Genomic DNA, 19,542 nt, shown 5'->3' with positions numbered 1-19,542 from the left:
TTGTGTAAGTATCTGTTCTTGACCCCACACATACATATATATATTCTATTTTTCCATACACATTGGTGTTGTTGTTGCACTGTAGGCATATTTACTAGTTTAGTACTAGAATGTTTTAGCCAATAACGTGTAGTTCTTAGGTTATGATATTATGGGTTTCAAACCCAGATTTTGTGTAAAAGACGTAAATATGGCTATTTTACTGTGTTATTTATATTTCGGATTACAAATCGTGTAGACCAAAAAATGGGGGTATGGAATTAGGGTTTTTAAATTGCACGTTTCCCAAAAATTTCACTTTTTTTAGTAACCGCCAACTTTTTCCCTGAAAATGCGGGATTCTCGAAAATAAATCCACCTTCCCCCCTTTGCATCGAATACACACTCAGGCTAGATTCTTTCAGTAGCTCAAGTTTCTGATCTCATTCGTTTGATCGAGCTTATTCCATGGTTTCGAGTATTTGAGCTCGGACCATCTTGATTTTTACCCTTACTTTCTTGTGTGCCTGGCCCTCACCCTTTTTCTTTCCTGCTAGATGTCGCAGAATTTGGAAAAATGATGGGGGTCAATACGTGCGATTCCTTATTCGTTGACAACTCCAAGCCTAGAGTCGCCCTTTACTCGGAATCAGCGGCAGATTCATGAGCACGAAGTAAGGTGTCAGAAAGAGGATACTCGAGCTCACTTTCGACGCCAAATTGACGAGGTCGAAGAGAGAAAGAGGAAAAAACTTCAGGTTGCGATCTATCCAGACCCGGATCCCGAGCCCAGACCAATTCCTCTCGATCCCAAGCTTAAAGTGATGGTCGCTTACAAACAAGGCAAACTCAAATTCTCTTTGATGGAATAGTCAACAAATTGTCCATCCACCTCACAGCCGACCGCCATTCCTACCTCGAGGGGAGAGTTTTTCGAGGTCGAGCACTATTGGAGCTCAATTTTCTCATTGGGACAAATAACCAACATCCTAGATTGCCACAGCCCAGGATTGTCAGGCTCGCTAAGGTGTTGAGCTCCGACTTCCAATGAGCACAGCTGCTACGCACCAGGAGATGGAAATCCCGAAAAAAAGCTGAAGCTCGCGGCTTGGAGCCACGAGCATATGAAGGCAGAGGCCTTGTTTCCCTTGAAGTATTTTTTTAAGGACTTTCTGGATTTTCTTGGGCTCGTGCCCTTCCAACTCCATACCAACTCATACATGGTCTTGCCAGCCCTGAGGTCGCTTTACGACAAACTCAAGTGGGAAGGACCTTCACCAAGAGAGATTCTATATCTCTTTTGCTTGAAAAGAAACCCATCCCGAGCTCAGGGAAGAGATGGCTTCTACTACCTCTTGAGTTATCCTAGGGAGAAGAAGATTTTCAAGGACATGCCCAACCATCCTCCTAACTTCAAACTGGCGTTATTTTGGACGGATGGCCTGGCTCCCTCCAAATATTACTTGTTCAGGAGAATCCGTAAGTATACGATCCATTTTATTTTCATGCTCAACTTTTTTTTAGGCTCGAATTACTCATAACGTATTCAATTCTCCAACCAACTATCACCATCCTACTCCCACGGACGAGATGAAGGAGCACAAGGGAATTTTGCTCCAGCTTCCATATGGCAGGCGCTCCCTGTCTTATCTTCTTCATGAAGATAAGCTTCGAGCCTGTGGCCTCCTGTAGAAAGACCAATCAACAAACGGTAGGGCCTACAAGAAGTATGCCAAGTGAGAGTTTATGCCTCTCCCAACCGACAGTCTTCCTCCGAGGCGAAGCTCAAAGGCACGATCCCCAACTCGCCCTCACAGGAGTCCATTATCGGGGAACGACACCAATGATGAGGCCTCGAGTTCGAGTGACTTAGGTAAGGTCATTCTTAGCTCGGCCTTGTGGTCTCCTTCCCTCCTTAAGCATAAACCCGATACCATGATCTTATGCCCAAATGATAGGGACAATTTTTATGTATGGTCTTGAGTAGACAATAGGGTCCATAGGTTTGATAGTTGGCTAGGGAAGTATGACACAATGTATAGTCTGAACGAGGTTTGAGATGGAATATCTGTCCAATACGAGACAAATGACTATAGGGACCTTTCGAGGTAGACTTCCACGTATAGGGAAGGGACTCCCCCAGCCTCCTCCGAAGATAGGGGAATTACATGGTCGCCGAGCACGAGCTCGGGGGAGAGTTCCAGTTAGGTTCCCTGTCACTTCTCTTTAATTCCTTTAACTGTCTGCTCTAAGATAATTTTAGCGTTTTAAGCCCGTTTTCTAATGTGATTTGATTGTGCAGGTTCAATGGATTCCAACCTCGAGAACGTGCTCGCCAGTGGTGTGGGGGCCAAGCAGAGTAAGCGCCCGAAAGCCTCGCGAAAATCTGGTCGGCCTGCTAAGGTCCCTAAAAGGGCCGAGAAGACTCATCCCCAAGCTCCTATTGTTCCGAGCATAATGGTGACCTCCACTTCCTAGGTCGAGATTCCTGCTGCGGATGTTCCTCCTTTTCCTCCTGCTATCCAGATTCTCCCAATGCTAAGATCAGTTCCGAAGAAATCGGCAACCTCTAAGGGGCGCCTGTTGTCAATTTCTACTCATCTTGATGAGTATGTCGTCGACAACACTGCCGGGACTCACGGAGCCACTCTTGGCTCGGATGTCCTGTCTCGGGTAGGCCAAACATCAGTGGTCTTGAGGCTCCACAGTGGCTGTTCTTGGTTAACGCTCGGGACTCCAACGTCCTCTATGACAAGAGTGTCAAGCTCACTTCCGCGGTGACCTCTCTTACTTCACTATTTGTTTGAATTTTTCTTAGAGCATGCTCTAACTTGATTCGTTTGTGTGTTAGGCTCTTACTGCAGTTGCTCAGCTGAATTACAAGCTGAACAATGAGGTCCATGCGAGCATGTCTTATGCTCAGGAGTCGAAGAATCTCTAGCTCAAGATCGCTGACGAGTTTAAGGCTGCATGGTCAAAGCTGGAGGCTGAGATCGAGAAGGTGAAGGCCGAGCTTAAAGAGAAGAGCTCTAGGGTTGAGGAGCTTGAGAAGCGGAATGCCAAGCTCGAGGAGGAGAAAAAATCTACCTTCAAGATAATAGAGGGCAAAAAGGTTCGTCTTCTTGAAGAGTTCAAGCAGAGGAAGGATCGGGCGGTTGACTTGGCCATGTACAGGATCTGGCCAGCAACGCCAATCTCGACACCAGATTTTTACGCTCTTTTGAGGATGAGTTTCTAGCCAAATGGAAAGCTCGGCTGGAGGCAGAGGAGGCTGCTCGGGAGGATGCTGAGAAGGCTAAGGATGATGCTGAGAAGACTAAGGAGGATGCTGAGAAGGCTAAGGAGGGTGCTCCTGCCTCCTAAATCTCGATCCTGGGCTACGTCCCTTTGACACTTTTGTAATAGTTTATAGATTTTGTTTTTCATGCCTTTGGGGAAAAAACAATTTATAGCTCGTAAAAGAGCTATTTACTTATGATATTTGTAATACCATGTTTGACTTCACTTTAATATTTTTGCTTTACATCTCTCAAATCAAAATATTTTAAGCAATTTATATTAAAATTTTTCATTTAGGTCTGTATATTCATACAAACACATGCTGGACTTAAGCTCAAGTTTCCATGCATTCTTGCATAGTTTGTTCGATATATCCGTGTTCGATCTCGTTATTTGTCAAGGTCGGAACATACTTTTACCATGCACTCAAAAGTACTTATATGGCATGTAAGATAGGCAGTTTAGTTATATCCTGCTATTCTAGTTACTTTCCCCAGTCCTCGTGTAGCTCCCCAAAGTTATGAAGTCGAAACTATCTTTTTGCAAGACATTCCAGCCTCGATCTTGAATTAATTTGCAGTGGGTTTATTTATATCCCATCTTTTTGTCGATTAGTTTCAGCTGGTTTGTACCAAACTTTTTTAGTTCGTGACTAGTTTGTAATCCATACACTTTTAATTTTAATAATCTGGTTTCGTCCAAACTATTTTAGCTCGTATCTGGTTTGTAATCCATACACTTTTAATTTTAATAATCTGGTTATGTCCAAATTATCTAAGCTCATGCATTTGGTTATATCCAAATATTTTATTTTTAATAATCTGGTTATGTAAAAATTATCTATGCTCGCGCATTTGGTTATATCCAAACACTTTATTTTTAATAATCTGGTTATGTCCAAATTTTCTAAGCTTGCACACTTGGTTATATCCAAACACTTTATTTTTTAGAATACACTTTTAACTTCTATGTCGGGTTAACGGTCCAGACATCGCTTGTGCATTTGGTTATATCCAAAAACTTTATTTTTTAGAATACACTTTGAACTTCTATGTCGGGTTAATGGTCCAAACATTTGCTTGTTTTCGTGTATGCTATTTTTGAGTTATATATTTTTTCAAACTTATGGTATATATACCACTGATCCCCCCCCTTAATATTCTATGAGTATGACCATAGGTTATTAAATTAAGAGAGTTTGCAAAAAATAAAACATATTGAGACGAAAATGATCTTTATTCAATATCGAATAATTTATTAACAAAAAATTTGTAAAGATAAACAAGCATGGTTATAGGAGACATCATTCCTACACTATTGATAGTAAGGTCGTAGATGTTCGCCATTCCATGCTTGTGATACCAATTCTCCGTTCGATCTCACCAATTTGTAGACGCCAGGTCGAATAATTGTTTCGATTTGATAAGGTCCTTCCCAATTGGGCCCGAGTACGCCAGCAGCTAGGTCCCTTGTAGCTAGGAACACACGCTTTAACACTAAGTCTCCCAATCTGAATTTTCTATCCCGAACTTTTTTATTGAAATATATGGTAGCTCGTTGTTGATATGCTGCATTTTTTAGTTGAGCTTCATCCCATCTTTCTTCAATCAGGTCCAGACTTACTTCGAGCTGGGATTGGTTCGAGGCTTGATCATAAGCATGACTATGAATAGTGGGTACTTCGACCTCGATTAGTAACATGGCCTCGCATCCATATGCCAGAGAAAAAGGGGTATGCCATATTGAAGTTCGATTTGTAGTTCGATATGCCCACAAAACTTGGGGTAACTCCTTAGGCCATTTTCCCTTAGCTTCTTCCAAAAAAATTTTCATAGAACTCTTGAGAGTCTTATTCACAGCTTTGAGTTGGCCATTTGCTTGGGGATGGGCTACAGAGGAGAAGCTCTTTATTATCCCATTTTTCTCACAAAAAATTGTAAACAGTTCACTATCGAATTGAGTACCGTTATCTAATACTATTTTTCTTGGCATCCCATATCGGCAGATGATGTTTTTTTACCACAAAGTTCAAGGCTTTCTTTGAGGTAATTGTTGCCAGAGATTCGTCCTCGGTCCACTTTGTAAAATAATCGACCGCGACCACTGTATACTTAACTCCACCCTTGCCAATTGGCAATGAGCCTATGAGATCAATTCCCCACACCGCGAATGGCCATGGGGAGGTCATCATAGTTAGCTCGGATGGAGTAGCTCACGGAATAGTAGCAAATCGCTGACATTTATCGCATTTCTTGACATACTAAAATGCGTCTATCTTGATAGTGGGCCATAAGTATCCTTGTCTTATAATTTTCTTGGATAGACTATGCCCCCAGTTGTGGTCTCCACAAAATCCTTCATGAATTTCTTCTAGAATTCTTTTGTCCTCGGGTGGTGTTACACATCAGAGCAATGGCATAGAATATCCCCTCCGATATAACCTTCCTTCATAATAGTGTATCTGGGAATTTGATACATCTGTTTCTGAGCCTTGTTTCGTACTGTTGGGAGAATGCCAGTTTCAAGGTAATCAACTATTGGGGTCATCCAGGTTGGTTCAGAGTCTATCACGTTTACATCTTCCTACTCGGGCTCGCTAATACTGGGTGTTGAGAGGTACTCAATTGGGACTACATTTAGCGCATCAACCACGTTGGATGTGGAGAGCATAGCTAGGGTGTCTGCATTCGAATTTTGCTCTCGAGGAACCTGCTCTATCGCATAGAACTCGAAATGTTCGAGTGCTGCTTTCGATTTTTCTAAGTATGCGGACATCTTTGTTCTGCGAGCCTAGTATTCCCCTAAGATCTGGTTGACCACTAACTGTGAGTAACTGTAGCAATGAATTCCTTTATCCTTGAGCTCCTTTTCTATTCGAAGTACTGCCAATAGAGCTTCGTATTCAGCCTCGTTGGTAGACGCTTCGAAGCTGAACCTCAAGGCGGAGTGAAATCGACTTTCAGTTGGGGTGATCAATATGATTCCTGCCCCCGATCCATTTTCATTAGAAGATCCATTGACATAAAGTTTCCACAGCTCGCGGGCTAGGGTTATAACTTTGTCGTCAGATATTCCCGTACATTCCACAATGAAGTCTGCCAGGGCCTGCCCTTTTATGGTCGTTCTGGGATGATAAGTGATCTCGAATTGTCCGGGCTCAACAACCCATTTCAATAATTGGCCTGAGGCTTCTAGCTTTGACAAGACTTTACGTAGTGGTTGGTCACTTAGCACATGGATGGGGTGTGCTTGAAAGTAAGGTTGGATCTTTCGAGATGAGTGGATTAGGCTAAGATCCAACTTCTCCATTAATGAGTATCTCGATTCTGCCCCCAGTAACCTTTTGTTGACATAGTACACTGGATTTTGTACCTTCTGATCTTCTTGGGCGAGCTTGGCGCTGATGGCGTGCTTGGTTGTAGCGAGATATAGGTACAAGATTTCTCCTGTGATAGGTTTCGACAAGATGGGAGGTTTTGCAAGGTGTTTCTTTAGCTCCTGAAATGCAAGCTCGCATTTCTCTGTCCATTCGATTTTTTTGCCTGCTCTCAAAATGTTGAAAAATGGAAGACAACTGTCTGTAGATTTGGAGATAAACCTACTTAATGCCACCATCCGTCCAGTTAAGCTCTGGACATCTTTATGTTTTCAAGGTAAGGGCATGTAAATTAGGATCTGGATCTTGTTAGGATTAACCTCTATTCCTCGCGCACTTACTATGAAGCCCAAAAGCTTTCCCGACGACACTCCAAAAGAGCATTTTTGTGGGTTGAGCTTCATGTTGTATTTTCATAACACAGTGAAGCATTCTTCGAGGTCGTCCACATGGTTATTGTTATGTTTAGATTTGACCAACATATCATCAACATACACTTCAATGTTGTTACCTATCTGCTCATAGAACATCCTATTTACAAGCCTTTGGTACGTGGCTCCAACATTTTTAAGCTCTAAAGGCATAACATTATAACAGTACAACCCTTTATCGGTTATAAAACTCGTATGTTCTTGGTCAGGTACATGCATGGCGATCTGGTCATATCCAGAATAAGCGTCCATGAATGAATTAAGACCATGCTCAGTTGTGGCATCTACGAGCTGATCGATCCGAGGCAGGGGAAAGCAATCCTTAGGACATGCCTTATTGAGGTCGGAGTAGTCGATGCAAGTTCACCATATTTCGTTAGGTTTCAGAACCAACAATGGGTTGGCGACCCAATCAGGGTAGAAGGCATCTCGTATAAATTGGTTTTCCTTTAACCTGTCGTCTTCTTCCTTCAGGGCTTTCTTCCTATCGTCGTCTAGGAGTCTTCGTTTTTGTTGCTTCGGGGAGAAGCTTTTGTCAATATTAAGTGCATGGCTTATCACATTTGGACTTATCCCTACCATGTCCGAATGCGACCATGCAAAAACATCCTGGCATTTCTTTAAGAAGCCAATTAAGTGCTATTTTTTTTTCTTCTGAAAGGTTTTTCCACACCTTCACAGTTTTTGGGGGATCAACTTCTTCGAGATTGACTTCTTCGAGCTCCTCTAGAGGCTTGAGGTCAGGCCTTTCTTCTATTCTTGGATCGATCCCTTCGTCTATTTCGAAGTGTTTGTGCACTTGTCTCCTTTTTTTTAATTACAACAAGTGTTTGTGCACTTGTCTGCTTCTTCCCTCTAACGAAAATGTTGTAGCATTCCCTTCCGGCGAGTTGGTCCCCTCTCAGAGTCTCGATGCCACTAGAAACCAAGAACTTGATGGCCAGATGCCTAACAGAAAAAACTGCCCCCAGCCTTACTAGGGCGGGTCTCCCGAGCAGTAAGTTATAGGCTGATGGGAGATCCACCACTACGAACTCCATCATCTTGGTTACTGATACTGGGTAGTCTCCCAAGGTTACAAGGAGTTCGATAAATCCCACACAGGCAATCCCTTCCCCTGAAAATCCATACAACGTAGTTGCACATGCTTATAGGTCGCGAAGCGCGAGTCCCATCTTTTCTAAAGTGGCTTTGTAAAGGATATTTATTGAGCTCCCATTATCAATCAGGACTCGGTGTACCCTCTTGTTCGCGAGCTGAAGGGTGATGACCAGTGGGTCATTATGAGGGAACTGTACATGGGACGCATCATCTTCAGTGAAACTTATGGGTTGAGATTTAACCCTTTGTTGTTTCGGAGCTCTGGGTTCGGGTTCGTAGGGAGACCTGTTACCAATTTTCAACTCATTCATGTATCTTTTCTGGACATTCCTGCCCGATCCTACAATATGGGGTCCCCCCAAGATGGTTATGACATCTTCTCCATCAATAAGAGGGTGTCGTTCATCTTCTCGTGCTCGGGAGTTGCTGTTCTAGGCAGGTGGAGGAGCTGCTGCCCTCTGGATGGTGGAGGCCTGAATAGGATTTTTGATTTCTTACGTACTACCTGAAATATCCTCTCAAGATCAGGCCTTCGATATCATCTTTTAATTTCTTGCATTCATCGGTTGTGTGTGCGATATCTCTGTGGAATCTGCAGCACTTATTGGAGTCTCTTTTCGCCTTTTGGTTTCTCATGGGGTCAGGTCATCTGAAAGGGACTTGGTTTTCATTAGCCAGGTAGATATTCTCCCAAGACTCATTGAGCTCGGTATACACCTTGTATACGGAGAAGTATCTTTCCCCTTTCTTCTTCTTTCCCCCATCCGCCTTGGGATTATTCCCTTCATTTTTCTTTCTCTTAGAAGGGTTGTCCCCAGGAGGTTTTGATGTTGTAGGATCTGCCGAGGTCGAGGTAGAGTTTGTGTTTGTTGTTGTAGTTATGGGTTGAGAGGTCATATTCAATGCTGACCTCGCCTCTTCTAAATTAACAAACCTTTGAGCTCGTCGATTGAACTCGTTTAAGGACCTTACAGGCTTCCTTTGCATATCTTCCTAGAGAGGACTTCCAGGCATTACTCCAGCTCGGACAACCATTAAATGTCCACTATCACTGACGTCACGAGCTTGAGTGACTTCCAAATTAAACCTTGTGAGATAACTCTTAAGTGTTTCATTATGCTATTGTCAAACATTGGTCAAGGCAAATGCCTCGTGCCTAGTGTCAAACATGGCCTTGAATTTCTTCTTAAAATCTCTTGATAATTGATCCCAAGAAGCAATCGAATGTCTCTTATATTTATCAAACCAGTTCTTCGTTGGTCCCATGAGAGAGGCTGGGAACAGCATGCACCTGAGCACATAGCCCACATTACTGGCTCGCATGATTGTGTTGAATGTACTTAAATGAGTGTATGGATTCTAATTTCCATTAAATGGTGGGACATGAGGAATTCTGAATCCTTGAGGAAACAGGGTGCTAGAGATGTGATGGGCAAAGGGCTCGAGTTCTTCATTGAACTCTTCGTCCCTTTCCCGGCTTCGTTCATTTTGTAAGAGTCTGAATGATTTTTCCAGTTACTCAATCCTTTCTTGGACTGAATCTACGGGGGTCTGACTTGAATCAGTGGGATCTGGTTATCGTTGATTACAACTCCAGTTCCACGCCTCGGCGCGGGGTGCTTACGCCCATTGAGATGATCTCTCAGATCTGGATTCGATGGATTATCACGCCCCGATTATGGTTCAGATGCTCCCGCAAATCGGGGTGATCTCCTCAATTTTTAGTGTTCCTAGGTTCTTGGTCGTATATACTCATGGACCTGGTGTCACCCGAACCTTCGCTGACACGACTCGTTGCATGATTATTACGAGATGATTTTCTTGTTGGTCGCCTTGTCTCAACAGTTTGAGATCGAGACATTTGTCTTCTCGTGGGATTGGGACCCCTATGCTCCCTAGCAGTTTCCCCATTCCCAGGCCTTCGCCCAGCTCACCTTTCCTTATCACCATGGGTTGGTTGTGCATCCCTCCAAATTGGCAAGGGGTGCCTTATTGGGGATGGTGGGTGTCTTATTGGCGATGGTGTCTACCATCTATTGTGAGCCCTAGAAGGCCCTGATTTTACTCGATCAGGTTCTGCCACATTCTGCACAGCACCAGGATTTTGGGTTCGAGCCTCCGAGGGGGCTTGGATATTCCCTACTCCAGCCAGTGTCTCCGCAGTTGGGTTGGCAGAACCTTCAGCCCGGTTATTTCTTTAGGCTCTCACCGGAGGTTGCTCCGCTCTTCGGGTGGCTCTCACCCCTGAGGCCTACGCGGTGGGACGTGAACGTCCCACGGAGGTGGATCCTGGGCATCTTGCGGAGGTGGGGCCTGAGCCACCTGCGCTTCAGTAGCTAGTCTGGCTAGCTCTTCGTTGCGTTTCTTAGCTTCTTCCAACTGCTTTCGTACTTGACGATTTTTGAGTTCCACTATTGGGATGTATCGTTCAGGATTGTAGTACATGTCCTCATCGTCCCTGAGGGTAGGTGGTCCCCGAGATTTGGATGAACCACTCCTCTCATCGGGATCAGAATTCACCATCGGTTGCTTTCCAGGGCACCATGGGTACTCACGTTCATCTAAAATTTTCTCCTCGGGAATATTGGGATCATATTCTGCCATTGCTAATCCGAGAGGCTTTCTGACTAAACATACTCACACATGTACTGTTTAATGGCTTCTCAATGAAAGCACCAAACTGTTGACGCCATTTTTTGTCAACTTAAATAAGAGAGCAATTAAACAAGAAAATATTGGAGGAAATGAGCTAAGATGAACACAAGAGGTTTTTTACATGGTTCAGCAGTTAAATCTGCCTAGTCCACAAGTCAATGTTATTAGAACTTGGGAGTTTTCTAAAAACTTTTCAAAGAATAGTTGCCCAGAGTTTTCTCTCCAGAAATCAGAAATTTGTCCCCTACAAATGGAGCCTCCTTCTCTATTTATAGAGGAGGTTACAGAATTCATTCCTACATATTTCAGGAAGATATTCTGGGAATCAATTAATATAATGCAATTTAATTCATTATTTCCTACATACATGGAAACGTCCCATAAAAAGTGGGATCGGATAACAGATTAATGATATCCCTTAAATATTGGGATTGTACAACAATAAATATATTCACATGTAACTGATTAACTCGGATACGGGATTCATCAAATCTTTGAGACTAGCAAATGATATTGAGCTCGCCGAGACTATCAATCGATCATGAGCTCATCGCCAAACTTTGCCTATGGTCGGAACAAATAGACATTGATGATGTCGCCACATGCGAACTCACCCATTGCGAGCTAGAATCAGTCTAGAAAGCAAGAGATGGTTCGGGAATATATCCAAGCGCCACCCCATGGTGTTTGCAAGCTCAGAGCATTTCAAGGGTACACACTCCTTTGCCCTTCGAGGTCGCCGTTTACATAATGGTTTAACTGAAAGGACGCATGGCAACTTCGTCTATTTCGAGCTTACACATAACGAGCCTAGTTTTCTAGATCACAATCTCATGCTCAAAATCTAGGTGTAACAATGTTCTAGCAAGGTTTTGAAGCTTCAAGAATATCCAAGAAGTTTGACCTAAAAAGTAGGGTTTGCATCCTATAACTCAATCTTTTGTTGGCCTCTGTCAATGATATTTGTGTGTAGATTCATAATATTGTTGTGGTATAATCTCACTCTCTACAAACAAGGTATGCCCATAGAAATCTTTGACAAAGATCTCTCATGTGGTGAACGTGGCTGGCTGGAATTTAAAGTACCATTCTTGTGCATCACCTATAGGATTGTAGGAAATATTCGACATCGAGCATCATCAGATACTTATTGTATATCCATTTGAATCTCAAATTTATTAACGTGAGAGATATGGTCTTCTTTTCCAGTATTGCTAAGAAAAACATGCATGTGAAACTTGCTCAGAACTTCTGCATTGGCAATTTTGCTTATGAATGGAGTACCTTTTCTCTTATCATAGTCTATGTCAGAAGTCTTGTTTCCAACCAGCTCTTGGATAACTTGATTCAATGCTTCAATCTAGGTCTGAACTGTTGTTAGTGTGGCATGTACGACTATAGGGATATGTTCACCATGTCATTCTTTTTAGTCATAAAGCACATTCCACATGTCTTCATCTCCCTATTTGTCTTCTCTCATCAACCGATCAAAGACATTAAAACTTCTTAGTGGACCCCCAACATTCTGACATTCTGTTCGATTGTTCATAGGCAGAGCACTTGCTGTCCTTGGTGCAACTCATTTTGGCAACCAACTACTCTTCTTTGCCCTTGTAAGTATTGTGAATCCCCCTCATCACATTTGTATCCATCTCGATATTGAAATTGTCTTTCTCATGTACGGCTATAATAGATATCCCCTACATTTCTACTAAGACATCTCAATATAGGGGTGGTGGTCTTTGTTGCCTGCCTTGGTCGGTAAATCTTGGGGTATCTTTGTGCCTTGGAGGACCCCCGACTACAGAGACAACATCTGATTGTCCTCTGTTCCCTAGTAGGGCATTTCCTAGTCCTCAATGACCAGGCACCTTGGACTTCGGGGATGCTACTCATCCCTGTTTTGCATTTGTGGCTGCTGATCATGTCAATCAGATCTCTGTAGTTGACACTGTTCTTTATGTCTACCAGATGGTTATGGTTGGCATTGTTCATCATGTCTACCACTTTGATGTTTCCTTTGACCCAAGTTTACATTTTACGGTTGGTCCCCATCTTGTGATGCTCAGGGTTTTGTCTAATGTTGTGGGTGTTTAGGAGGCAAATGAAAATGCTGAGGTTCCTGCACAGGTAAACGTCCTTGAGCAAGCTATATTGCAGCTTCCAAGGCATTAGTTGCATCCCTCTGATGGCGATCCATCTTCATTTTTTTGGCATCCAAATCTCGTCGTTGCCTCTTAATTTCAACTTGTTACAAGATCATTGTTTCTGTAACATTCTCATGGTTAAATTTCAAGGTAGCTAACTCATCATGCATCATCCCTAGAGCTGCTTGCAAGGGTTTCAGCGTCCATCTCCTTGCTTTCTTATTCTTGCTCAACCTGGGGTTCCCTTACTAGGATTCCTCAGGGAGGAGGTGGAGGAGGATCCTGTGGGCCCTTAGCATTCTGGCCTAACTGATGACTATGATTCTTGTTGAGAGGCATGACTGACGATCAGTAAAGATTTTTTGAGTTCAGCTTTCAATAAAAGTACCAAAATGTTGACTTCTGATTTGACCAACAACACCGAGTTAATTAAATGATAATGAAAATAGAGAACTAAACTAAAATAGAATACGACACCATGATTTATAGTTGTTCAACCCAAGTATTGGTATCCACCTACGTCCACATAGATACTTTTATTATTGTATAAAATCTCAAACTCACGATTAGATGAACTAGAGTCAACTGAGTTTCGTAAGCTTGAGAGGATACAATGCTCTGTGTATAAAAGTGAGAAAATGTCAACTTAGAAAATAATGATTCACTAAGCACTATATTTATAAGCTTCAGAACCTTACATAAATGGGTCGTGGGCCTTACATGACTTGCATGGCAAGTACTAAAAAAATAATGAAGTAATTAATGATAATACATTTCAAAAGATAAATATCTAATAAATATCTATTTGAACCGATTGATCTATGCACTTTTACCAAAGCATACGACCAGGTTGGTCAAGCATTCCATTGAGTTATACCATCGAGCTATCTAGTAGGGTTTTTTTGAATGAATCTTTCACTAAGTTCTGAGTAGTTGTCGTGTGAAGAAAATTTCTATGAATCTCTATCTTCTGGTCGAGGGTCGACTAGCTTCTACTAAGTTAATTTCATTCTTTGGTTGCCACATGTTGATAATCTATGCCACGTCATCATGCTAGATATTAGGGAAAACATCTATTATAAAGACACAACTACTAGACAAGTTGAAAGATCCTGGTAGTTTTATTATCTCATGGGTTGTCCTTGATTTTATCATTGGACATGTGGCATTCATTTGAGAAGTAGTCAGGCTCCTCGGGATCTAATGAAGTCCTGTGGAGCTCGCCTAGAGCTCCTCGGAGCATAAACTCCTCCTAGCGCGTTATAATCCTTTTCCAGGCATGGATATCTTTAAGTTAGGCTACGTCCCAAGGACCTCCATTGTGGTCCTCCCTTCTTTTTGGTCAGTTAGTCCTCCAGGTCTAGGAGTTTGTCCTCGGGACCTGGAGGGAATGCCAGGTGTCAATCATAGTGACATTGGACCACAAGCGGTCGTCTGACAGCTTTTGGAGCCTCAAGTAGTGTTTTCGAGCCCGTACACTCGACATTTGGCATGTCCCAATGCGCCGCCTGACAATGTCAAGGCGTGTATCTCATAAACGGATGGGCTGCAACCTACAAATTGGGCCTCGTGCGATACACCTAAGCCCACCACCATAATTAGTGCACCTGGGGGTGTTAATTAGCATTAAACTCCCAAATGATTGGGAGTTGTTTCTAATAAATCCCCATCAAGGGAATCAATTGTCCTCGTCCACTATAAATAGGGCTTGGGCTTCCATTGTAAAGGACTTCCGGATTTTTTTTATCCCACTCTTTGTACTCAGAGCAATATAGGCGTTGCTTGAGAAACCTCCATTGGAACTTGACATCTCCAACTTCAAGAACACTAATACTTATGCCTTGTGGACTAGGGTTTTTTTATAACCTGAACCACATAAAACCCATATCCCTTTCCTGCATTTCCTTAAGTTCTTATTTAACTAATTGATAGCAAAAAAGGTAGTCAATATTTTGGTGCTTTCATTGAGAGCTTTAACAAAGCTTCGAAGATTCAATCATGGTAACCTAGGAGGACATTGCTCCTCCTACCGGAGCTAAGGGAGGAGAACCCAGCCAACCACCTCTACCAGAATACCTGGAGGTGGCCTAGGAGGATTACGATGGAAATGCTGAGAACGACGACGAAGACGACGAGTTTTATGAGGATGATTACCCTCAACCCATGACGAAGATGTTGAGGAACCAAGTCCCCACCCAACAGCAGAAGATCAATGCCTAGAAGTGGAATGTCGCTACCCTACATGAGATGGTTAATCCCATGAGGGCTACTTTGGCGGCCCAAGGGCTACAAGTTGACCCTCATGGCGAGATACCACCTAGGCAGCCAGCTGGTATGCCACCTGTGCACCCAGATGGAGTTGGAGCCCTGCCTTCACCATAAGATCGTGGTAAAGGCAAAGTTGATGAAATCCCACACAGGGGCGGAAGCAAGCCCATTCAGGCATCGAGACGGGCTAATGATAACCAAGGGCGTGGACGTGGTGTCTTGCCAGCACCGCGCCTTCCTCCAAGAAACCCTGGCCAAGGGCCAACAAAAGAAATGTCTCCCCCAAGTGATGATAAGGAATCAATGTCTTATTCAATAAAGATTATGTTGACTCTAAGGGGGAAGCAGAAGTAGGATACCAAGAGGACGATGGTCCCCACCAAGCACAACATGACATGTGACATGACTTTCTATGCTGGCATAGGCAGGGTAGCTCCTTGGGACAATTGTGGGAGAATAAATCAACCAGACCTCCGAGATGACCTTAATGCTCAGAGGAGAGAACACCTGGAACAAAATGCCAACCAAGACTGCAACCCTTTCTGAGAAGAGTTGGAGAGTTTGAAGAGAATAATGATTAGAATGGCCCTGAGACAAGGCCATGAATCTAACTCAAATGATGAAGATATGGAGCGCTGTGCTCCTCACATTGTCGAATCCATGTTGCCTTGAGGCTTCAAGATGCCAGACATCACACCGTACAGTAAAGGAGCGGATCTCACCGAACATCTATCAAAGTTCAATAGATTGATGTCATTCCACTGTATCTTCGAGGACGCCAAGTGCCACTGCATCTTCGAGGATAGGACCAGCAGATGAGTGGTTCAGGAAGCACAAGCCAAGATCTAGTCACTCCTGGAACAAACTCTCCCCCTCCTTCCAAAGACAATTTATAGCTGCTCTGAAAGTGAACTTTGATGTCAATGCTTTGGCCAACATAAAATAGGGACCACTTGAGACCCTTAAAGTCTACATCAACCGCTTTAAGGAAGAAGGTGCTAGGACCAAGAAGGTCGTTGATGGCCACAAGTTGATAGCCCTTGAAACGTCCTCCTAATCCAGGACCGTTACACTGTGTACTTTAAGTAGTGCCAGACTTTCCAATCAAATCCCTTGGTTATAAACGTGTAACTAAGGTTAGTGACAAGGATTAGGGTTAAAACTATTGGTCAAAAGGAAATGTTGACTTTTCATTTAAAAGTTTAGTACATACATGGGATCCCAAAATAATGTAAACAAATGGTTAAAAGGTTATATACAAGTCAAAATACAAGCCAAGCCGATCTAGGCGGCAAAATAAGGGAGGCAATCCTAGTTCCTCAAAGATAACCCTGGTCGTGGTGGTCGAGTAGGCCCATATGTACATGCCGCCAACGAAGCTATACAACTCATAGCTGGTCCAACTTCCCTTTCCCCTTACCTGCACCACATAGCACCCGTGAGCCAAGGCTCAACACGAAAACTTAAACATGTGCATGAACAGTAAATACAGATTCCAGATGCATATCTAGCATGCCCAACAGTAATAACCTACTAATGCATGCATACAATTACAAATAAATGATCATAGGATCATTCTAGGGCCGATGCCCTAAATAGATGACTATAGAGTCAATCTGGGGCCCTATGCCCTAGCTTTGTGACCATAGAGTCACCTGGGGCCCTTTGCCATAGCTCTGAGTAACTATCCATAAAGCTAGCCAAGCGCTTTGTTCTTTCCAAACGACCATAGGGTCGACCACCGTAATAGTACGTCCCTGATTATGCTCAAGCTTCTCGACCAGCGTACAACGCGCTAGTGCCACCATTGACTAATAAGACAAGGCCTTGACCAGATATTCATACAATCAGATGACCAGATAACTAGACACGGAAAAGCATACCTCGGAAAATACTAGTATGCATACATATTAATCATACATCTTAGCCAATTAAGTATAAACATAGTAATAACCATGTTCCTTAACGGGCACGAGCCCTAATTACGCAGATAATGTAAACAATCATATATCATTAAACAGTTATCCAGGCAAAGAGCATTCAAGAATTCTTAACCAACGAGCATAAAAATAACATTAATCACGTTCATTCTCAGGGGCCCGAGCCCTATTCATAATTACATTTAACAATCGGGCTAAGCCCTAATCACATATATCATGTATTAGGTGTAGTTTTCTTACCTCGTGTCTGAGTGAAATGTAAAATAAGAACGACCCTCGAGCATGATCCCAGTTCTGAGCCCCTAGCAATAACCTAGTCAAAACCATAATATAGAATCTCGTTAATAAAGAGCAAATAAAGGCTTCTAGACTGAGTCCTAGCCTCTAGGACGTCAAATTCTACTAAATCAGGTAGTAGAATTGATCCCGAGCCCTTAGGTTTGAGTTCCTCCACTCAAGACCATCCCAAGGCCTAGAAGCCCTTCAAGCGCAGTGGCCCTAGGCAAAAGAGTCATGGCCTTCCCCAAGTTAGAGAGCCAAAGGGCTCCCCTCTAGACACACGCGCCTCTACAAGCGTCACAGCTCAAAATGGTAAATCAACACCTCCTTCTCCCTTCATTCATGAAAGTCGCAGTGCCCCAAGAACAGGGTCACGGATCGACATGAAAACCTAGTTTTTCCTCTCGTTTCTTCAAGCCAAATTTCACCAAAATTCTATCCAAACATATCCAAATCCCAAAAACAAAGTTCCCAATCAACTCAGCACTTCAACACCAACAAAAACCATGCTTAAACATGGCCAAAACCTCACCAACTCTCCAAATTCAGAATTGAGTTTTCAAAACTCTAAAACGTAACTAAAACTAGAGAGAACACAGAGAATTGAGGCAAGAAATCAATACCTATGCTGCCAAAAAAATAATGCTAAGCTTTTCCCTAAGCAATCACGAGCCTAAGCAAGCTTTGATTCCCAAGTTTTCAACCTTTTCCTCCTCACAAATAAAAGGAACTTCTCAAAAGAGAAAAGAGAGAGAGAGAGAGAGAGAGTAATGATAGGGAGAGTGTTTGCCGAGTAAAAGTGTTTTTTGTGAGGTTACTTAGAGTTCCAGTAACTCTAAGTAAATCCCGAGGCTCGGGGTACCAAAAACTTCCCCAATGGTAAAATGATCAAAATCCCTGAAATTTCCTCCTAATCTCACTAACTCCAAGTATATCCTTGAATATTTATCCTCGTTACCCGATATCTCGGTAATGCACTAAATACCCAAAATACCCCTTGACTCACCCCGAGTCAGGTATTTGATCCCGTTGTGAGTTTCCCGCTAACTTGCTCCCTAGGATTGCCTCATGTCGAGTAACCCAAATATATCCACATAATAATGTGGTCTCACACATATATAACATATATCCACATATATTTCAAATATACACGTAGCAGGCCAAATTACGAAGATTACCCTTCTAATAAGAAACGGGCCCACATGCATATTTAACACACCTAAACATGCATATCTAGTCATATTATAATATAACTCACGTAATCATATAATGACACACATATATCACATAGACACATATTTCATAATTAAATCACATAATTTTCCATCCTGGCCCCCTAATCAATGCCCTAAGCCTTATTAGGTAATTTCGGACGTTACAGCCCTACAAGCTGGCATCTGAGCAAGCTCCCCACTATGGGGTGACCTCAAGTGGTGAAGATACCACAGGCTCGACGATTTCATACGTCAAGCCTAAGAGTACATCAACTTGGAGGATGCCCAGATTAGATTATTTGGGGGACCAGTCTCTTTCCCCACTTCGTTGATCATAAACGCTGTGGTTGCAAGAAACCAGTACTTGCCATATACTCCACCTCAAAGGAGTGTTGTAAGTGATCCACAGTTTAGTCCAGTTGTTCAACCTGCTGGCTTCAGTGCCATGCCAAATGCTAGTTTTAGTACCCCCCCCCCCCCCCCCTTTGACAGGCTAAGAAGTAACTCCTACTGGATACAGTACTTTTCAACATGCATAGAATTATGTCTCCAATCCAATTCACTGCACCCAGTGAGGCCCCCAGCAGGAGAAAACATGGGTGAAAAGGAAAGGGCAAGAAGCCCAAAGAACTAGAGCAGCTCCAATGAGAAGTAAACTCTACAATGCTCCGAGTACATGGAATTTGTGGATACTCGGGAGAATATTTTCCAAGCCACGGAACAGTAGGTCCACTACCAAAAATTGCAGCCTATCCGGAGGGATCGAGAGAGAAGAAATTCCACTAAGTTTTGCTGGTTCCACAGTGATGTGGGGGCACTACACCAATGAGTGTAGGAAACTTAGAGATGAAATTTAGAATCTCATCAAACTGA

This window comes from Humulus lupulus, chromosome 7 (genome assembly GCF_963169125.1).
Source record: "Humulus lupulus chromosome 7, drHumLupu1.1, whole genome shotgun sequence".
Classification (NCBI taxonomy): Eukaryota; Viridiplantae; Streptophyta; class Magnoliopsida; order Rosales; family Cannabaceae; genus Humulus; species Humulus lupulus.
This window is presented reverse-complemented; position numbering follows the sequence as displayed.